A 24,098-nucleotide genomic window follows, 5' to 3' on the forward strand; every position below is an offset into this window, starting at 1 on the left:
AGGGCTCGGCTGCCGGGGACCATTACTACGACGAGGGCTCGGCTGCCGGGGAAACAATTGTCGACGAGGGCTCGGCTGCCGGGGACCATTACTACGACGAGGGCTCGGCTACCTGGGACCATTACTACGACGAGGGCTCGGCTGCCGGGGACCGTTACTACGACGAGGGCTCGGCTGCCGGGGACCGTTACTACGACGAGGGCTCGGCTGCCGGGGACCATTACTACGATGAGGGCTCGGCTGCCGGGGAAACAATTGTCGACGAGGGCTCGGCTGCCGGGGACCATTACTACGACGAGGGCTCGGCTGCCGGGGAAAAAATTGTCGACGAGGGCTTGGCTGCCGGGGACCATTACTACGACGAGGGCTCGGCTGCCGGGGACCGTTACTACGACGAGGGCTCGGCTGCCGGGGACCATTACTACGACGAGGGCTCGGCTGCCGGGGACCGTTACTACGACGAGGGCTCGGCTGCCCGGGAAACAATTGTCGACGAGGGCTCGGCTGCCGGGGATCATTACTACGACGAGGGCTCGGCTGCCGGGGACCATTACTACGACGAGGGCTCGGCTGCCGGGGACCGTTACTACGACGAGGGCTCGGCTGCCGGGGACCGTTACTACGACGAGGGCTCGGCTGCCGGGGACCATTACTACGACGAGGGCTCGTCTGCCGGGGACCGTTACTACGACGAGGGCTCGGCTGCCGGGGACCATTACTACGACGAGGGCTCGGCTGCCGGGGAAACAATTGTCGACGAGGGCTCGGCTGCCGGGGACCATTACTACGACGAGGGCTCGGCTACCAGGGACCATTACTACGACGAGGGCTTGGCTGCCGGGGACCGTTACTACGACGAGGGCTCGGCTGCCGGGGACCATTACTACGACGAGGGCTCGGCTGCCGGGGACCATTACTACGACGAGGGCTCGGCTGCCGGGGACCTTTACTACGACGAGGGCTCGGCTGCCGGGAACCATTACTACGACGAGGGCTCGGATGCCGGGGAAACAATTGTCGACGAGGGCTCGGCTGCCGGGGACCATTACTACGACGAGGGCTCGGCTGCCGGGGACCATTACTACGACGAGGGCTCGGCTGCCGGGGACCGTTACTACGACGAGGGCTCGGCTGCCGGGGACCGTTATTACGACGAGGGCTCGGCTGCCGGGGACCGTTACTATGACGAGGGCTCGGCTGCCGGGGACCATTACTACGACGAGGGCTCGGCTGCCGGGGAAACAATTGTCGACGAGGGCTCGGCTGCCGGGGACCATTACTACGACGAGGGCTCGGCTACCGGGGACCATTACTACGACGAGGGCTCGGCTGCCGGGGACCGTTACTACGACGAGGGCTCGGCTGCCGGGGACCGTTACTACGACGAGGGCTCGGCTGCCGGGGACCATTACTACGACAAGGGCTCGGCTGCCGGGGACCATTACTACGACGAGGGCTCGGCTGCCGGGGAAACAATTGTCGACGAGGGCTCGGCTGCCGGGGACCATTACTACGACGAGGGCTCGGCTGCCGGGGAAAAAATTGTCGACGAGGGCTCGGCTGCCGGGGACCATTACTACGACGAGGGCTCGGCTGCCAGGGACCGTTACTACGACGAGGGCTCGGCTGCCGGGGACCATTACTACGACGAGGGCTCGGCTGCCGGGGACCGTTACTACGACGAGGGCTCGGCTGCCGGGGACCGTTACTACGACGAGGGCTCGGCTGCCGGGGACCGTTACTACGACGAGGGCTCGGCTGCCGGGGACCGTTACTACGACGAGGGCTCGGCTGCCGGGGACCGTTATTACGACGAGGGCTCGGCTGCCGGGGACCGTTATTACGACGAGGGCTCGGCTGCCGGGGACCATTACTACGACGAGGGCTCGGCTGCCGGGGAAAAAATTGTCGACGAGGGCTCGACTGCCGGGGACCATTACTACAACGAGGGCTTGGCTGCCGGGGAAAAAATTGTCGACGAGGGCTCGACTGCCGGGGACCATTACTACGACGAGGGCTCGGCTGCCGGGGACCATTACTACGACGAGGGCTCGTCTGCCGGGGACCGTTACTACGACGAGGGCTCGGCTGCCGGGGAAACAATTGTTGACGAGGGCTCGGCTGCCGGGGACAATTACTACGACGAGGGCTCGGCTGCCGGGGAAACAATTGTCGACGAGGGCTCGGCTGCCGGGGACCATTACTATGACGAGGGCTCGGCTGCCGGGGACCATTACTACGACGAGGGCTCGGCTGCCGGGGACCATTACTACGACGAGGGCTCGGCTGCCGGGGACCGTTACTACGACGAGGGCTCGGCTGCCGGGGACCATTACTACGACGAGGGCTCGTCATCCGGGGACCGTTACTACGACGAGGGCTCGGCTGCCGGGGACCATTACTACGACGAGAGCTCGGCTGCCGGGGACCATTACTACGACGAGGGCTCGTCTGCCGGGGACCGTTACTACGACGAGGGCTCGGCTGCCGGGGACCATTACTACGACGAGGGCTCGGCTGCCGTGGAAACAATTGTCGACGAGGGCTCGGCTGCCGGGGACCATTACTATGACGAGGGCTCGGCTGCCGGGGACCGTTACTACGACGAGGGCTTGGCTGCCGGGGACCGTTACTACTACGAGGGCTCGGCTGCCGGGGACCGTTACTACGACGAGGGCTCGGCTGCCGGGGACCATTACTACGACGAGGGTTCGGCTGCCGGGTAAACAATTGTCGACGAGGGCTCGACTGCCGGGGACCATTACTACGACGAGGGCTCGGCTGCCGGGGAAACAATTGTCGACGAGGGCTCGGCTGCCGGGGACCATTACTACGACGAGGGCTCGGCTGCCGGGGAAAAAATTGTCGACGAGGGCTTGGCTGCCGGGGACCATTACTACGACGAGGGCTCGGCTGCCAGGGACCGTTACTACGACGAGGGCTCGGCTGCCGGTGACCGTTACTACGACGAGGGCTCGTCTGCCGGGGACCGTTACTACGACGAGGGCTCGGCTGCCGGGGACCGTTACTACGACGAGGGCTCGTCTGCCGGGGACCGTTACTACGACGAGGGCTCGTCTGCCGGGGACCGTTACTACGACAAGGGCTCGGCTACCGGGGACCATTACTACGACGAGGGCTCGGCTGCCGGGGACCGTTATTACGACGAGGGCTCGTCTGCCGGGGACCATTACTACGACGAGGGCTCGGCTGCCGGGGACCATTACTACGACGAGGGCTCGGCTGCCGGGGACCGTTATTACGACGAGGGCTCGGCTGCCGGGGACCATTACTACGACGAGGGCTCGGCTGCCGGGGAAAAAATTGTCGACGAGGGCTCGACTGCCGGGGACCATTACTACAACGAGGGCTCGGCTGCCGGGGAAAAAATTGTCGACGAGGGCTCGACTGCCGGGGACCATTACTACGACGAGGGCTCGGCTGCCGGGGACCATTACTACGACGAGGGCTCGTCTGCCGGGGACCATTACTACGACGAGGGCTCGGCTGCCGGGGAAACAATTGTTGACGAGGGCTCGGCTGCCGGGGACCGTTACTACGACGAGGGCTTGGCTGCTGGGGAAACAATTGTCGACGAGGGCTCGGCTGCCGGGGACCATTACTACGACGAGTGCTCGGCTGCCGGGGACCGTTACTACGACGAGGGCTCGGCTGCCGGGGACCGTTACTACGACGAGGGCTCGGCTGCCGGGGACCGTTATTACGACGAGGGCTCGGCTGCCGGGGACCGTTACTACGACGAGGGCTCGGCTGCCGGGGACCGTTACTACGACGAGGGCTCGGCTGCCGGGGACCATTACTACGACGAGGGCTCGGCTGCCGGAGACCATTACTACGACGAGGGCTCGTCTGCCGGGGACCGTTACTACGACGAGGGCTCGGCTGCCGGGGACCATTACTACGACGAGGGCTCGGCTGCCGTGGAAACAATTGTCGACGAGGGCTCGGCTGCCGGGGACCATTACTATGACGAGGGCTCGGCTGCCGGGGACCATTACTACGACGAGGGCTTGGCTGCCGGGGACCGTTACTACGACGAGGGCTCGGCTGCCGGGGACCGTTACTACGACGAGGGCTCGGATGCCGGGGACCATTACTACGACGAGGGCTCGGCTGCCGGGTAAACAATTGTCGACGAGGGCTCGACTGCCGGGGACCATTACTACGGCGAGGGCTCGGCTGCCGGGGAAACAATTGTCGACGAGGGCTCGGCTGCCGGGGACCATTACTACGGCGAGGGCTCGGCTGCCGGGGAAACAATTGTCGACGAGGGCTCGACTGCCGGGGACCATTACTACGGCGAGGGCTCGGCTGCCGGGGAAACAATTGTCGACGAGGGCTCGGCTGCCGGGGACCATTACTACGACGAGGGCTCGGCTGCCGGGGAAACAATTGTCGACGAGGGCTCGGCTGCCGGGGACCATTACTACGACGAGGGCTCGGCTGCCAGGGACCGTTACTACGACGAGGGCTCGGCTGCCGGGGACCATTACTACGACGAGGGCTCGGCTGCCGGGGACCGTTACTACGACGAGGGCTCGGCTGCCGGGGAAACAATTGTCGACGAGGGCTCGGCTGCCGGGGATCATTACTACGACGAGGGCTCGGCTGCCGGGGACCATTACTACGACGAGGGCTCGGCTGCCGGGGACCGTTACTACGACGAGGGCTCGGCTGCCAGGGACCGTTATTACGACGAGGGCTAGGCTGCCGGGGACCATTACTACGACGAGGGCTCGTCTGCCGGGGACCGTTACTACGACGAGGGCTCGGCTGCCGGGGACCATTACTACGACGAGGGCTCGGCTGCCGGGGAAACAATTGTCGACGAGGGCTCGGCTGCCGGGGACCATTACTACGACGAGGGCTCGGCTACCTGGGACCATTACTATGACGAGGGCTCGGCTGCCGGGGACCGTTACTACGACGAGGGCTCGGCTGCCGGGGACCGTTACTACGACGAGGGCTCGGCTGCCGGGGACCATTAGTACGACGAGGGCTCGGCTGCCGGGGACCATTACTACGACGAGGGCTCGGCTGCCGGGGAAACAATTGTCGACGAGGGCTCGGCTGCCGGGGACCATTACTACGACGAGGGCTCGGCTACCGGGGAAAAAATTGTCGACGAGGGCTCGGCTGCCGGGGACCATTACTATGACGAGGGCTCGGCTGCCGGGGACCGTTACTACGACGAGGGCTTGGCTGCCGGGGACCGTTACTACGACGAGGGCTCGGCTGCCGGGGACCGTTACTACGACGAGGGCTCGGCTGCCGGGGACCATTACTATGACGAGGGTTCGGCTGCCGGGTAAACAATTGTCGAAGAGGGCTCGACTGCCGGGGACCATTACTACGACGAGGGCTCGGCTGCCGGGGAAACAATTGTCGACGAGGGCTCGGCTGCCGGGGACCATTACTACGACGAGGGCTCGGCTGCCGGGGAAAAAATTGTCGACGAGGGCTTGGCTGCCGGGGACCATTACTACGACGAGGGCTCGGCTGCCAGGGACCGTTACTACGACGAGGGCTCGGCTGCCGGGGACCATTACTACGACGAGGGCTCGGCTGCCGGGGACCGTTACTACGACGAGGGCTCGGCTGCCCGGGAAACAATTGTCGACGAGGGCTCGGCTGCCGGGGATCATTACTACGACGAGGGCTCGGCTGCCGGGGACCATTACTACGACGAGGGCTCGGCTGCCGGGGACCGTTACTACGACGAGGGCTCGGCTGCCGGGGACCGTTACTACGACGAGGGCTCGGCTGCCGGGGACCGTTATTACGACGAGGGCTCGGCTGCCGGGGACCATTACTACGACGAGGGCTCGGCTGCCGGGGAAACAATTGTCGACGAGGGCTCGGCTGCCGGGGACCATTACTACGACGAGGGCTCGGCTGCCGGGGACCATTACTACGACGAGGGCTCGGCTGCCGGGGAAACAATTGTCGACGAGGGCTCGGCTGCCGGGGACCATTACTACGACGAGGGCTCGGCTACCAGGGACCATTACTACGACGAGGGCTCGGCTGCCGGGGACCGTTACTACGACGAGGGCTCGGCTGCCGGGGACCATTACTACGACGAGGGCTCGGCTGCCGGGGACCATTACTACGACGAGGGCTCGGCTGCCGGGGACCTTTACTACGACGAGGGCTCGGCTGCCGGGAACCATTACTACGACGAGGGCTCGGATGCCGGGGAAACAATTGTCGACGAGGGCTCGGCTGCCGGGGACCATTACTACGACGAGGGCTCGGCTGCCGGGGACCATTACTACGACGAGGGCTCGGCTGCCGGGGACCGTTACTACGACGAGGGCTCGGCTGCCGGGGACCGTTACTACGACGAGGGCTCGGCTGCCGGGGACCGTTATTACGACGAGGGCTCGGCTGCCGGGGACCGTTACTATGACGAGGGCTCGGCTGCCGGGGACCATTACTACGACGAGGGCTCGGCTGCCGGGGGAAACAATTGTCGACGAGGGCTCGGCTGCCGGGGACCATTACTACGACGAGGGCTCGGCTACCTGGGACCATTACTACGACGAGGGCTCGGCTGCCGGGGACCGTTACTACGACGAGGGCTCGGCTGCCGGGGACCGTTACTACGACGAGGGCTCGGCTGCCGGGGACCATTACTACGACAAGGGCTCGGCTGCCGGGGACCGTTACTACGACGAGGGCTCGGCTGCCGGGGACCATTACTACGACGAGGGCTCGGCTGCCGGGGACCATTACTACGACGAGGGCTCGGCTGCCGGGGAAAAAATTGTCGACGAGGGCTCGGCTGCCGGGGACCATTACTACGACGAGGGCTCGGCTGCCAGGGACCGTTACTACGACGAGGGCTCGGCTGCCGGGGACCATTACTACGACGAGGGCTCGGCTGCCGGGGACCGTTACTACGACGAGGGCTCGGCTGCCGGGGACCGTTACTACGACGAGGGCTCGGCTGCCGGGGACCGTTACTACGACGAGGGCTCGGCTGCCGGGGACCGTTACTACGACGAGGGCTCGGCTGCCGGGGACCATTACTACGATGAGGGCTCGGCTGCCGGGGACCGTTATTACGACGAGGGCTCGGCTGCCGGGGACCATTACTACGACGAGGGCTCGGCTGCCGGGGAAAAAATTGTCGACGAGGGCTCGACTGCCGGGGACCATTACTACAACGAGGGCTTGGCTGCCGGGGAAAAAATTGTCGACGAGGGCTCGACTGCCGGGGACCATTACCACGACGAGGGCTCGGCTGCCGGGGACCATTACTACGACAAGGGCTCGTCTGCCGGGGACCGTTACTACGACGAGGGCTCGGCTGCCGGGGAAACAATTGTTGACGAGGGCTCGGCTGCCGGGGACCATTACTACGACGAGGGCTCGGCTGCCGGGGAAACAATTGTCGACGAGGGCTCGGCTGCCGGGGACCATTACTATGACGAGGGCTCGGCTGCCGGGGACCATTACTACGACGAGGGCTCGGCTGCCGGGGACCATTACTACGACGAGGGCTCGGCTGCCGGGGACCGTTACTACGACGAGGGCTCGGCTGCCGGGGACCATTACTACGACGAGGGCTCGTCAGCCGGGGACCGTTACTACGACGAGGGCTCGGCTGCCGGGGACCATTACTACGACGAGAGCTCGGCTGCCGGGGACCATTACTACGACGAGGGCTCGTCTGCCGGGGACCGTTACTACGACGAGGGCTCGGCTGCCGGGGACCATTACTACGACGAGGGCTCGGCTGCCGTGGAAACAATTGTCGACGAGGGCTCGGCTGCCGGGGACCATTACTATGACGAGGGCTCGGCTGCCGGGGACCGTTACTACGACGAGGGCTTGGCTGCCGGGGACCGTTACTACGACGAGGGCTCGGCTGCCGGGGACCGTTACTACGACGAGGGCTCGGCTGCCGGGGACCATTACTACGACGAGGGTTCGGCTGCCGGGTAAACAATTGTCGACGAGGGCTCGACTGCCGGGGACCATTACTACGACGAGGGCTCGGCTGCCGGGGAAACAATTGTCGACGAGGGCTCGGCTGCCGGGGACCATTACTACGACGAGGGCTCGGCTGCCGGGGAAAAAATTGTCGACGAGGGCTTGGCTGCCGGGGACCATTACTACGACGAGGGCTCGGCTGCCAGGGACCGTTACTACGACGAGGGCTCGGCTGCCGGGGACCATTACTACGACGAGGGCTCGGCTGCCGGGGACCGTTACTACGACGAGGGCTCGGCTGCCGGGGAAACAATTGTCGACGAGGGCTCGGCTGCCGGGGATCATTACTACGACGAGGGCTCGGCTGCCGGGGACCATTACTACGACGAGGGCTCGGCTGCCGGGGACCGTTACTCCGACGAGGGCTCGGCTGCCGGGGACCATTACTACGACGAGGGCTCGGCTGCCGGGGACCGTTATTACGACGAGGGCTCGGCTGCCGGGGACCATTACTACGACGAGGGCTCGTCTGCCGGGGACCGTTACTACGACGAGGGCTCGGCTGCCGGGGACCATTACTACGACGAGGGCTCGGCTGCCGGGGAAACAATTGTCGACGAGGGCTCGGCTGCCGGGGACCATTACTACGACGAGGGCTCGGCTACCAGGGACCATTACTACAACGAGGGCTCGGCTGCCGGGGACCGTTACTACGACGAGGGCTCGGCTGCCGGGGACCGTTACTACGACGAGGGCTCGGCTGCCGGGGACCATTACTACGACGAGGGCTCGGCTGCCGGGGACCTTTACTACGACGAGGGCTCGGCTGCCAGGAACCATTACTACGACGAGGGCTCGGCTGCCGGGGAAACAATTGTCGACGAGGGCTCGGCTGCCGGGGACCATTACTACGACGAGGGCTCGGCTGCCGGGGACCATTACTACGACGAGGGCTCGGCTGCCGGGGACCATTACTACGACGAGGGCTCGGCTGCCGGGGACCATTACTACGACGAGGGCTCGACTGCCGGGGACCATTACTACGACGAGGGCTCGGCTGCCGGGGACCATTACTACGACTAGGGCTTTGCTACGAGGGACCATTACTACGACGAGGGCTCGTCTGCCGGGGACCGTTACTACGACGAGGGCTCGGCTGCCAGGGACCGTTACTAAGACGAGGGCTCGGCTGCCGTGGAAACAATTTTCGACGAGGGCTCGGCTGCCGGGGACCATTACTATGACGAGGGCTCGGCTGCCGGGGAAAAAATTGTCGACGAGGGCTCGGCTGCCGGGGACCATTACTACGACGAGGGCTCGGCTGCCGGGGACCGTTACTACGACGAGGGCTCGGCTGCCGGGGACCGTTACTACGACGAGGGCTCGGCTGCCGGGGACCGTTATTACGACGAGGGCTCGGATGCCGGGGACCATTACTACGACGAGGGCTCGTCTGCCGGGGACCATTACTACGACGAGGGCTCGGCTGCCGGGGACCATTACTACGACGAGGGCTCGGCTGCCGGGGAAACAATTGTCGACGAGGGCTCGGCTGCCGGGGACCATTACTACGAAGAGGGCTCGGCTACCAGGGACCATTACTACGACGAGGGCTCGGCTGCCAGGGACCGTTACTACGACGAGGGCTCGGCTGCCGGGGACCGTTACTACGACGAGGGCTCGGCTGCCGGGGACCGTTACTACGACGAGGGCTCGGCTGCCGGGGACCGTTACTACGACGAGGGCTCGGCTGCCGGGGACCATTACTACGACGAGGGCTCGGCTGCCGGGGAAACAATTTTCGACGAGGGCTCGGCTGCCGGGGACCATTACTACGACGAGGGCTCGGCTGCCGGGGACCATTACTACGACGAGGGCTCGGCTGCCGGGGACCGTTACTACGATGAGGGCTCGGCTGCCGGGGACCATTACTACGACGAGGGCTCGGCTGCCGGGGACCATTACTACGACGAGGGCTCGTCTGCCGGGGACCGTTACTACGACGAGAGCTCGGCTGCCGGGGACCATTACTACGACGAGGGCTCGGCTGCCGGGGAAACAATTGTCGACGAGGGCTCGGCTGCCGGGGACCATTACTACGACGAGGGCTCGGCTGCCGGGGACCGTTACTACGACGAGGGCTCGGCTGCCGGGGACCGTTACTACGACGAGGGCTCGGCTGCCGGGGACCGTTACTACGATGAGGGCTCGGCTGCCGGGGACCGTTATTACGACGAGGGCTCGGATGCCGGGGACCATTACTACGACGAGGGCTCGGCTGCCGGGGACCATTACTACGACGAGGGCTCGGCTGCCGGGGACCATTACTACGACGAGGGCTCGGCTGCCGGGGACCGTTACTACGACGAGGGCTCGGCTGCCGGGGACCATTACTACGACGAGGGCTCGTCAGCCGGGGACCGTTACTACGACGAGGGCTCGGCTGCCGGGGACCATTACTACGACGAGAGCTCGGCTGCCGGGGACCATTACTACGACGAGGGCTCGTCTGCCGGGGACCGTTACTACGACGAGGGCTCGGCTGCCGGGGACCATTACTACGACGAGGGCTCGGCTGCCGTGGAAACAATTGTCGACGAGGGCTCGGCTGCCGGGGACCATTACTATGACGAGGGCTCGGCTGCCGGGGACCGTTACTACGACGAGGGCTTGGCTGCCGGGGACCGTTACTACGACGAGGGCTCGGCTGCCGGGGACCGTTACTACGACGAGGGCTCGGCTGCCGGGGACCATTACTACGACGAGGGTTCGGCTGCCGGGTAAACAATTGTCGACGAGGGCTCGACTGCCGGGGACCATTACTACGACGAGGGCTCGGCTGCCGGGGAAACAATTGTCGACGAGGGCTCGGCTGCCGGGGACCATTACTACGACGAGGGCTCGGCTGCCGGGGAAAAAATTGTCGACGAGGGCTTGGCTGCCGGGGACCATTACTACGACGAGGGCTCGGCTGCCAGGGACCGTTACTACGACGAGGGCTCGGCTGCCGGGGACCATTACTACGACGAGGGCTCGGCTGCCGGGGACCGTTACTACGACGAGGGCTCGGCTGCCGGGGAAACAATTGTCGACGAGGGCTCGGCTGCCGGGGATCATTACTACGACGAGGGCTCGGCTGCCGGGGACCATTACTACGACGAGGGCTCGGCTGCCGGGGACCGTTACTCCGACGAGGGCTCGGCTGCCGGGGACCATTACTACGACGAGGGCTCGGCTGCCGGGGACCGTTATTACGACGAGGGCTCGGCTGCCGGGGACCATTACTACGACGAGGGCTCGTCTGCCGGGGACCGTTACTACGACGAGGGCTCGGCTGCCGGGGACCATTACTACGACGAGGGCTCGGCTGCCGGGGAAACAATTGTCGACGAGGGCTCGGCTGCCGGGGACCATTACTACGACGAGGGCTCGGCTACCAGGGACCATTACTACGACGAGGGCTCGTCTTCCGGGGACCGTTACTACGACGAGGGCTCGGCTGCCGGGGACCGTTACTACGACGAGGGCTCGGCTGCCGGGGACCATTACTACGACGAGGGCTCGGCTGCCGGGGACCTTTACTACGACGAGGGCTCGGCTGCCAGGAACCATTACTACGACGAGGGCTCGGCTGCCGGGGAAACAATTGTCGACGAGGGCTCGGCTGCCGGGGACCATTACTACGACGAGGGCTCGGCTGCCGGGGACCATTACTACGACGAGGGCTCGGCTGCCGGGGACCATTACTACGACGAGGGCTCGACTGCCGGGGACCATTACTACGACGAGGGCTCGGCTGCCGGGGACCATTACTACGACTAGGGCTTTGCTACGAGGGACCATTACTACGACGAGGGCTCGTCTGCCGGGGACCGTTACTACGACGAGGGCTCGGCTGCCAGGGACCGTTACTAAGACGAGGGCTCGGCTGCCGTGGAAACAATTGTCGACGAGGGCTCGGCTGCCGGGGACCATTACTATGACGAGGGCTCGGCTGCCGGGGAAAAAATTGTCGACGAGGGCTCGGCTGCCGGGGACCATTACTACGACGAGGGCTCGGCTGCCGGGGACCGTTACTACGACGAGGGCTCGGCTGCCGGGGACCGTTACTACGACGAGGGCTCGGCTGCCGGGGACCGTTATTACGACGAGGGCTCGGATGCCGGGGACCATTACTACGACGAGGGCTCGTCTGCCGGGGACCATTACTACGACGAGGGCTCGGCTGCCGGGGACCATTACTACGACGAGGGCTCGGCTGCCGGGGAAACAATTGTCGACGAGGGCTCGGCTGCCGGGGACCATTACTACGAAGAGGGCTCGGCTACCAGGGACCATTACTACGACGAGGGCTCGGCTGCCAGGGACCGTTACTACGACGAGGGCTCGGCTGCCGGGGACCGTTACTACGACGAGGGCTCGGCTGCCGGGGACCGTTACTACGACGAGGGCTCGGCTGCCGGGGACCATTACTACGACGAGGGCTCGGCTGCCGGGGAAACAATTTTCGACGAGGGCTCGGCTGCCGGGGACCATTACTACGACGAGGGCTCGGCTGCCGGGGACCATTACTACGACGAGGGCTCGGCTGCCGGGGACCGTTACTACGATGAGGGCTCGGCTGCCGGGGACCATTACTACGACGAGGGCTCGGCTGCCGGGGACCATTACTACGACGAGGGCTCGTCTGCCGGGGACCGTTACTACGACGAGAGCTCGGCTGCCGGGGACCATTACTACGACGAGGGCTCGGCTGCCGGGGAAACAATTGTCGACGAGGGCTCGGCTGCCGGGGACCATTACTACGACGAGGGCTCGGCTGCCGGGGACCATTACTACGACGAGGGCTCGGCTGCCGGGGACCGTTACTACGACGAGGGCTCGGCTGCCGGGGACCGTTACTACGATGAGGGCTCGGCTGCCGGGGACCGTTATTACGACGAGGGCTCGGCTGCCGGGGACCATTACTACGACGAGGGCTCGGCTGCCGGGGAAAAAATTGTCGACGAGGGCTCGACTGCCGGGGACCATTACTACGACGAGGGCTCGGCTGCCGGGGACCATTACTACGACGAGGGCTTTGCTACCAGGGACCATTACTACGACGAGGGCTCGGCTGCCGGGGACCGTTACTACGACGAGGGCTCGGCTGCCGGGGACCATTACTACGACGAGGGCTCGGCTGCCGTGGAAACAATTGTCGACGAGGGCTCGGCTGCTGGGGACCATTACTACGACGAGGGCTCGGCTGCCGGGGACCATTACTACGACGAGGGCTCGGCTGCCGGGGACCGTTACTACGACGAGGGCTCGGCTGCCGGGGACCGTTACTACGACGAGGGCTCGGCTGCCTGGGACCATTACTACGACGAGGGCTCGGCTGCCGGGGACACAATTGTCGACGAGGGCTCGACTGCCGGGGACCATTACTACGACGAGGGCTCGGCTGCCGGGGGAAACAATTGTCGACGAGGGCTCGGCTGCCGGGGACCATTACTATGACGAGGGCTCGGCTTCCGGGGAAAAAATTGTCGACGAGGGCTCGGCTGCCGGGGACCATTACTACGACGAGGGCTCGGCTGCCAGGGACCGTTACTACGACGAGGGCTCGGCTGCCGGGGACCATTACTACGACGAGGGCTCGTCTTCCGGGGACCGTTACTTCGACGAGGGCTCGGCTGCCGGGGACCGTTACTACGACGAGGGCTCGGCTGCCGGGGGACCGTTATTACGACGAGGGCTCGGCTGCCGGGGACCATTACTACGACGAGGGCTCGTCTGCCGGTGACCGTTACTACGACGAGGGCTCGGCTGCCGGGGACCATTACTACGACGAGGGCTCGGCTGCCGGGGAAACAATTGTCGACGAGGGCTCGGCTGCCGGGGACCATTACTATGACGAGGGCTCGGCTGCCGGGGACCATTACTACGACGAGGGCTTGGCTGCCGGGGACCGTTACTACGACGAGGGCTCGGCTGCCGGGGACCGTTACTACGACGAGGGCTCGGCTGCCGGGGACCATTACTACGACGAGGGCTCGGCTGCCGGGTAAACAATTGTCGACGAGGGCTCGGCTGCCGGGGACCATTACTACGACGAGGGCTCGGCTGCCGGGAACCATTACATCGACGAGGGCTCGGCTGCCGGGGACCGTTACTACGACGAGGGCTCGGCTGCCGGGGACCATTACTACGACGAGGGCTCGGCTGCCGGGGACCATTACTACGACGAGGGCTCGTCTTCCGGGGACCGTTACTACGACGAGGGCTCGGCTGCCGGGGACCATTACTACGACGAGGGCTCGGCTGCCGGGGAAACAATTGTCGACGAGGGCTCGGCTGCCGGGGACCATTACTACGACGAGGGCTCGGCTGCCGGGGACAATTACTACGACGAGGGCTCGGCTGCGGGGGACCGTTACTACGACGAGGGCTCGGCTGCCGGGGACCGTTACTACGATGAGGGCTCGGCTGCCGGGGACCGTTATTACCACGAGGGCTCGGCTGCCGGGGACCGTTACTACGACGAGGGCTCGGCTGCCGGGGAAAAAATTGTCGACGAGGGCTCGACTGCCGGGGACCATTACTACGACGAGGGCTCGGCTGCCGGGGACCATTACTACGACGAGGGCTTTGCTACCAGGGACCATTACTACGACGAGGGCTCGTCTGCCGGGGACCGTTACTACGACGAGGGCTCGGCTGCCGGGGACCATTACTACGACGAGGGCTCGGCTGCTGTGGAAACAATTGTCGACGAGGGCTCGGCTGCCGGGGACCATTACTATGACGAGGGCTCGGCTGCCGGGGAAAAAATTGTCGACGAGGGCTCGGCTGCCGGGGACCATTACTACGACGAGGGCTCGGCTGCCGGGGACCGTTACTACGACGAGGGCTCGGCTGCCGGGGACCGTTATTACGACGAGGGCTCGGCTGCCGGGGACCATTACTACGACGAGGGCTCGGCTGCCGGGGACTGTTACTACGACGAGGGCTCGGCTGCCGGGGACCATTACTACGACGAGGGCTCGGCTGCCGGGGAAACAATTGTCGACGAGGGCTCGGCTGCCGGGGACCATTACTACGACGAGGGCTCGGCTGCCGGGGACCATTACTACGACGAGGGCTCGGCTGCCGGGGACCATTACTACGACGAGGGCTCGACTGCCGGGGACCATTACTACGACGAGGGCTCGGCTGCCGGGGACCATTACTACGACTAGGGCTTTGCTACCAGGGACCATTACTACGACGAGGGCTCGTCTGCCGGGGACCGTTACTACGACGAGGGCTCGGCTGCCAGGGACCGTTACTAAGACGAGGGCTCGGCTGCCGTGGAAACAATTGTCGACGAGGGCTCGGCTGCCGGGGACCATTACTATGACGAGGGCTTGGCTGCCGGGGAAAAAATTGTCGACGAGGGCTCGGCTGCCGGGGACCATTACTACGACGAGGGCTCGGCTGCCGGGGACCGTTACTACGACGAGGGCTCGGCTGCCGGGGACCGTTATTACGACGAGGGCTCGGATGCCGGGGACCATTACTACGACGAGGGCTCGTCTGCCGGGGACCATTACTACGACGAGGGCTCGGCTGCCGGGGACCATTACTACGACGAGGGCTCGGCTGCCGGGGAAACAATTGTCGACGAGGGCTCGGCTGCCGGGGACCATTACTACGAAGAGGGCTCGGCTACCAGGGACCATTACTACGACGAGGGCTCGGCTGCCAGGGACCGTTACTACGACGAGGGCTCGGCTGCCGGGGACCGTTACTACGACGAGGGCTCGGCTGCCGGGGACCGTTACTACGACGAGGGCTCGGCTGCCGGGGACCGTTACTACGACGAGGGGCTCGGCTGCCGGGGAAACAATTGTCGACGAGGGCTCGGCTGCGGGGACCATTACTACGACGAGGGCTCGGCTGCCGGGGACCATTACTACGACGAGGGCTCGGCTGCCGGGGACCGTTACTACGACGAGGGCTCGGCTGCCGGGGACCATTACTACGACGAGGGCTCGGCTGCCGGGGACCATTACTACGACGAGGGCTCGTCTTCCGGGGACCGTTACTACGACGAGGGCTCGGCTGCCGGGGACCATTACTACGACGAGGGCTCGGCTGCCGGGGGACAATTACTACGACGAGGGCTCGGCTGCGGGGGACCGTTACTACGACGAGGGCTCGGCTGCCGGGGACCGTTACTACGATGAGGGCTCGGCTGCCGGGGACCGTTATTACCACGAGGGCTCGGCTGCCGGGGACCGTTACTACGACGAGGGCTCGGCTGCGGGGAAAAAATTGTCGACGAGGGCTCGACTGCCGGGGACCATTACTACGACGAGGGCTCGGCTGCCGGGGACCATTACTACGACGAGGGCTTTGCTACCAGGGACCATTACTACGACGAGGGCTCGTCTGCCGGGGACCGTTACTACGACGAGGCTCGGCTGCCGGGGACCATTACTACGACGAGGGCTCGGCTGCTGTGGAAACAATTGTCGACGAGGGCTCGGCTGCCGGGGACCATTACTATGACGAGGGCTCGGCTGCCGGGAAAAATTGTCGACGAGGGCTCGGCTGCCGGGGACCCATTACTACGACGAGGGCTCGGCTGCCGGGGACCGTTACTATGACGAGGGCTCGGCTGCCGGGGGACCGTTATTACGACGAGGGCTCGGCTGCCGGGGACCATTACTACGACGAGGGCTCGGCTGCCGGGGACTGTTACTACGACGAGGGCTCGGCTGCCGGGGACCATTACTACGACGAGGGCTCGGCTGCCGGGGAAACAATTGTCGACGAGGGCTCGGCTGCCGGGGACCATTACTACGACGAGGGCTCGGCTGCCGGGGACCGTTACTACGACGAGGGCTCGGCTGCCGGGGACCGTTACTACGATGAGGGCTCGGCTGCCGGGGACCGTTATTACCACGGAGGCTCGGCTGCCGGGGACCATTACTACGACGAGGGCTCGGCTGCCGGGGACCGTTACTACGACGAGGGCTCGGCTGCCGGGGACCGTTACTACGACGAGGGCTCGCTGCCGGGGACCGTTACTACGACGAGGGCTCGGCTGCCGGGGGAAACAATTGTCGACGAGGGCTCGGCTGCCGGGGACCATTACTACGACGAGGGCTCGGCTGGCCGGGGACCATTACTACGACGAGGGCTCGGCTGCCGGGGACCGTTACTAACGACGAGGGCTCGGCTGCCGGGGACCATTACTACGACGAGGGCTCGGCTGCCGGGGACCATTACTACGACGAGGGCTCGTCTTCCGGGGACCGTTACTACGACGAGGGCTCGGCTGCCGGGGACCATTACTACGACGAGGGCTCGGCTGCCGGGGACAATTACTACGACGAGGGCTCGGCTGCGGGGGACCGTTACTACGACGAGGGCTCGGCTGCCGGGGACCGTTACTCACGATGAGGGCTCGGCTGCCGGGGACCGTTATTACCACGAGGGCTCGGCTGCCGGGACCGTTACTACGACGAGGGCTCGGCTGCGGGGAAAAAATTGTCGACGAGGGCTCGACTGCCGGGGACCATTACTACGACGAGGGCTCGGCTGCCGGGGACCATTACTACGACGAGGGCTTTGCTACCAGGGACCATTACTACGACGAGGGCTCGGCTGCCGGGGACCATTACTACGACGAGGGCTCGGCTGCTGTGGAAACAATTGTCGACGAGGGCTCGGCTGCCGGGGACCATTACTATGACGAGGGCTCGGCTGCCGGGGAAAAAATTGTCGACGAGGGCTCGGCTGCCGGGGACCATTACTACGACGAGGGCTCGGCTGCCGGGGACCGTTACTACGACGAGGGCTCGGCTGCCGGGGACCGTTATTACGACGAGGGCTCGGCTGCCGGGGACCATTACTACGACGAGGGCTCGGCTGCCGGGGACTGTTACTATCGACGAGGGCTCGGATGCCGGGGACCATTACTACGACGAGGGCTCGGCTGCCGGGGAAACAATTGTCGACGAGGGCTCGGCTGCCGGGGACCATTACTACGACGAGGGCTCGGCTGCCGGGGACCATTACTACGACGAGGGCTCGGCTGCCGGGGACCATTACTACGACGAGGGCTCGGCTGCCGGGGGACCATTACTACGACGAGGGCTCGACTGCCGGGGACCATTACTACGACGAGGGCTCGGCTGCGGGGACCATTACTACGACTAGGGCTTTGCTACCAGGGACCATTACTACGACGAGGGCTCGTCTGCCGGGGACCCGTTACTACGACGAGGGCTCAGCTGCCAGGGACCGTTACTAAGACGAGGGCTCGGCTGCCGTGGAAACAATTGTCGACGAGGGCTCGGCTGCCGGGGACCATTACTATGACGAGGGCTTGGCTGCCGGGGAAAAAATTGTCGACGAGGGCTCGGCTGCCGGGGACCATTACTACGACGAGGGCTCGTCTTCCGGGGACCGTTACTACGACGAGGGCTCGGCTGCCGGGGACCGTTACTACGACGAGGGCTCGGCTGCCGGGGACCGTTATTACGACGAGGGCTCGGCTGCCGGGGACCATTACTACGACGAGGGCTCGTCTGCCGGTGACCGTTACTACGACGAGGGCTCGGCTGCCGGGGACCATTACTACGACGAGGGCTCGGCTGCCGGGGAAAACAATTGTCGACGAGGGCTCGGCTGCCGGGGGACCATTACTATGACGAGGGCTCGGCTGCCGGGGACCATTACTACGACGAGGGCTTGGCTGCCGGGGACCGTTACTACGACGAGGGCTCGGCTGCCGGGGACCGTTACTACGACGAGGGCTCGGCTGCCGGGGACCATTACTACGACGAGGGCTCGGCTGCCGGGTAAACAATTGTCGACGAGGGCTCGGCTGCCGGGGACCATTACTACGACGAGGTCTCGGCTGCCGGGAACCATTACATCGACGAGGGCTCGGCTGCCGGGGACCGTTACTACGACGAGGGCTCGGCTGCCGGGGACCATTACTACGACGAGGGCTCGGCTGCCGGGGACCATTACTACGACGAGGGCTCGTCTTCCGGGGACCGTTACTACGACGAGGGCTCGGCTGCCGGGGACCATTACTACGACGAGGGCTCGGCTGCCGGGGAAACAATTGTCGACGAGGGCTCGGCTGCCGGGGACCATTACTACGACGAGGGCTCGGCTGCCGGGGACAATTACTACGACGAGGGCTCGGCTGCCGGGGACCGTTACTACGACGAGGGCTCGGCTGCCGGGGACCGTTACTACGATGAGGGCTCGGCTGCCGGGGACCGTTATTACCACGAGGGCTCGGCTGCCGGGGACCGTTACTACGACGAGGGCTCGGCTGCCGGGGAAAAAATTGTCGACGAGGGCTCGACTGCCGGGGACCATTACTACGACGAGGGCTCGGCTGCCGGGGACCATTACTACGACGAGGGCTTTGCTACCAGGGACCATTACTACGACGAGGGCTCGTCTGCCGGGGACCGTTACTACGACGAGGGCTCGGCTGCCGGGGACCATTACTACGACGAGGGCTCGGCTGCTGCTGAAACAATTGTCGACGAGGGCTCGGCTGCCGGGGACCATTACTATGACGAGGGCTCGGCTGCCGGGGAAAAAATTGTCGACGAGGGCTCGGCTGCCGGGGACCATTACTACGACGAGGGCTCGGCTGCCGGGGACCGTTACTACGACGAGGGCTCGGCTGCCGGGGACCGTTATTACGACGAGGGCTCGGCTGCCGGGGACCATTACTACGACGAGGGCTCGGCTGCCGGGGACTGTTACTACGACGAGGGCTCGGCTGCCGGGGACCATTACTACGACGAGGGCTCGGCTGCCGGGGAAACAATTGTCGACGAGGGCTCGGCTGCCGGGGACCATTACTACGACGAGGGCTCGGCTGCCGGGGACCGTTACTACGACGAGGGCTCGGCTGCCGGGGACCGTTACTACGATGAGGGCTCGGCTGCCGGGGACCGTTATTACCACGAGGGCTCGGCTGCCGGGGACCATTACTACGACGAGGGCTCGGCTGCCGGGGACCGTTACTACGACGAGGGCTCGGCTGCCGGGGACCGTTACTACGACGAGGGCTCGGCTGCCGGGGACCGTTACTACGACGAGGGCTCGGCTGCCGGGGAAACAATTGTCGACGAGGGCTCGGCTGCCGGGGACCATTACTACGACGAGGGCTCGGCTGCCGGGGACCATTACTACGACGAGGGCTCGGCTGCCGGGGACCGTTACTACGACGAGGGCTCGGCTGCCGGGGACCATTACTACGACGAGGGCTCGGCTGCCGGGGACCATTACTACGACGAGGGCTCGTCTTCCGGGGACCGTTACTACGACGAGGGCTCGGCTGCCGGGGACCATTACTACGACGAGGGCTCGGCTGCCGGGGACAATTACTACGACGAGGGCTCGGCTGCGGGGGACCGTTACTACGACGAGGGCTCGGCTGCCGGGGACCGTTACTACGATGAGGGCTCGGCTGCCGGGGACCGTTATTACCACGAGGGCTCGGCTGCCGGGGACCGTTACTACGACGAGGGCTCGGCTGCCGGGGAAAAAATTGTCGACGAGGGCTCGACTGCCGGGGACCATTACTACGACGAGGGCTCGGCTGCCGGGGACCATTACTACGACGAGGGCTTTGCTACCAGGGACCATTACTACGACGAGGGCTCGTCTGCCGGGGACCGTTACTACGACGAGGGCTCGGCTGCCGGGGACCATTACTACGACGAGGGCTCGGCTGCTGTGGAAACAATTGTCGACGAGGGCTCGGCTGCCGGGGACCATTACTATGACGAGGGCTCGGCTGCCGGGGAAAAAATTGTCGACGAGGGCTCGGCTGCCGGGGACCATTACTACGACGAGGGCTCGGCTGCCGGGGACCGTTACTACGACGAGGGCTCGGCTGCCGGGGACCGTTATTACGACGAGGGCTCGGCTGCCGGGGACCATTACTACGACGAGGGCTCGGCTGCCGGGGACTGTTACTACGACGAGGGCTCGGATGCCGGGGACCATTACTACGACGAGGGCTCGGCTGCCGGGGAAACAATTGTCGACGAGGGCTCGGCTGCCGGGGACCATTACTACGACGAGGGCTCGGCTGCCGGGGACCATTACTACGACGAGGGCTCGGCTGCCGGGGACCATTACTACGACGAGGGCTCGGCTGCCGGGGACCATTACTACGACGAGGGCTCGACTGCCGGGGACCATTACTACGACGAGGGCTCGGCTGCCGGGGACCATTACTACGACTAGGGCTTTGCTACCAGGGACCATTACTACGACGAGGGCTCGTCTGCCGGGGACCGTTACTACGACGAGGGCTCAGCTGCCAGGGACCGTTACTAAGACGAGGGCTCGGCTGCCGTGGAAACAATTGTCGACGAGGGCTCGGCTGCCGGGGACCATTACTATGACGAGGGCTTGGCTGCCGGGGAAAAAATTGTCGACGAGGGCTCGGCTGCCGGGGACCATTACTACGACGAGGGCTCGTCTTCCGGGGACCGTTACTACGACGAGGGCTCGGCTGCCGGGGACCGTTACTACGACGAGGGCTCGGCTGCCGGGGACCGTTATTACGACGAGGGCTCGGCTGCCGGGGACCATTACTACGACGAGGGCTCGTCTGCCGGTGACCGTTACTACGACGAGGGCTCGGCTGCCGGGGACCATTACTACGACGAGGGCTCGGCTGCCGGGGAAACAATTGTCGACGAGGGCTCGGCTGCCGGGGACCATTACTATGACGAGGGCTCGGCTGCCGGGGACCATTACTACGACGAGGGCTTGGCTGCCGGGGACCGTTACTACGACGAGGGCTCGGCTGCCGGGGACCGTTACTACGACGAGGGCTCGGCTGCCGGGGACCATTACTACGACGAGGGCTCGGCTGCCGGGTAAACAATTGTCGACGAGGGCTCGGCTGCCGGGGACCATTACTACGACGAGGTCTCGGCTGCCGGGAACCATTACATCGACGAGGGCTCGGCTGCCGGGGACCGTTACTACGACGAGGGCTCGGCTGCCGGGGACCATTACTACGACGAGGGCTCGGCTGCCGGGGACCATTACTACGACGAGGGCTCGTCTTCCGGGGACCGTTACTACGACGAGGGCTCGGCTGCCGGGGACCATTACTACGACGAGGGCTCGGCTGCCGGGGAAACAATTGTCGACGAGGGCTCGGCTGCCGGGGACCATTACTACGACGAGGGCTCGGCTGCCGGGGACAATTACTACGACGAGGGCTCGGCTGCCGGGGACCGTTACTACGACGAGGGCTCGGCTGCCGGGGACCGTTACTACGATGAGGGCTCGGCTGCCGGGGACCGTTATTACCACGAGGGCTCGGCTGCCGGGGACCGTTACTACGACGAGGGCTCGGCTGCCGGGGAAAAAATTGTCGACGAGGGCTCGACTGCCGGGGACCATTACTACGACGAGGGCTCGGCTGCCGGGGACCATTACTACGACGAGGGCTTTGCTACCAGGGACCATTACTACGACGAGGGCTCGTCTGCCGGGGACCGTTACTACGACGAGGGCTCGGCTGCCGGGGACCATTACTACGACGAGGGCTCGGCTGCTGCTGAAACAATTGTCGACGAGGGCTCGGCTGCCGGGGACCATTACTATGACGAGGGCTCGGCTGCCGGGGAAAAAATTGTCGACGAGGGCTCGGCTGCCGGGGACCATTACTACGACGAGGGCTCGGCTGCCGGGGACCGTTACTACGACGAGGGCTCGGCTGCCGGGGACCGTTATTACGACGAGGGCTCGGCTGCCGGGGACCATTACTACGACGAGGGCTCGGCTGCCGGGGACTGTTACTACGACGAGGGCTCGGCTGCCGGGGACCATTACTACGACGAGGGCTCGGCTGCCGGGGAAACAATTGTCGACGAGGGCTCGGCTGCCGGGGACCATTACTACGACGAGGGCTCGGCTGCCGGGGACCGTTACTACGACGAGGGCTCGGCTGCCGGGGACCGTTACTACGATGAGGGCTCGGCTGCCGGGGACCGTTATTACCACGAGGGCTCGGCTGCCGGGGACCATTACTACGACGAGGGCTCGGCTGCCGGGAAAAAATTGTCGACGAGGGCTCGACTGCCGGGGACCATTACTACGACGAGGGCTCGGCTGCCGGGGACCATTACTACGACGAGGGCTCGGCTGCCGGGGGACCGTTATTACGACGAGGGCTCGGCTGCCGGGGACCGTTACTACGACGAGGGCTCGGCTGCCGGGGACCATTACTACGACGAGGGCTCGGCTGCCGTGGAAACAATTGTCGACGAGGGCTCGGCTGCTGGGGACCATTACTATGACGAGGGCTCGGCTTGCCGGGGGACCATTACTACGACGAGGGCTCGGCTGCCGGGGACCGTTACTACGACGAGGGCTCGGCTGCTGGGACCATTACTACGACGAGGGCTCGGCTGCCGGGTAAACAATTGTCGACGAGGGCTCGACTGCCGGGGACCATTAATACGACGAGGGCTCGGCTGCCGGGGAAACAATTGTCGACGAGGGCTCGGCTGCCGGGGACCATTACTACGACGAGGGGCTCGGCTGCCGGGGAAAAAATTGTCGACGAGGGCTCGGCTGCCGGGGACCATTACTACGACGAGGGCTCGGCTGCCAGGGACCGTTACTACGACGGGCTCGGCTGCCGGGGACCATTACTACGACGAGGGCTCGGCTGACGGGGACCGTAACTACGACGAGGGCTCGGCTGCCGGGGACCGTTACTACGACGAGGGCTCGGCTGCCGGGGACCGTTATTACGACGAGGGCTCGGCTGCTGGGGACCATTACTACGACGAGGGCTCGTCTGCCGGGGACCGTTACTACGACGAGGGCTCGGCTGCCGGGACCATTACTACGACGAGGGCTCGGCTGCCGGGGGAAACAATTGTCGACGAGGGCTCGGGCTGCCGGGGACCATTACTATGACGAGGGCTCGGCTGCCGGGGACCATTACTACGACGAGGGCTCGGCTGTCGGGGACCGTTACTACGACGAGGGCTCGGCTGCCGGGGACCGTTACTACGATGAGGGCTCGCTGCCGGGACCGTTATTACCACGAGGGCTCGGCTGCCGGGGACTCGACGAGGGTCGAC

Source organism: Harpia harpyja, chromosome 8 (genome assembly GCF_026419915.1).
Source record: "Harpia harpyja isolate bHarHar1 chromosome 8, bHarHar1 primary haplotype, whole genome shotgun sequence".
NCBI classification, from domain to species: domain Eukaryota; kingdom Metazoa; phylum Chordata; class Aves; order Accipitriformes; family Accipitridae; genus Harpia; species Harpia harpyja.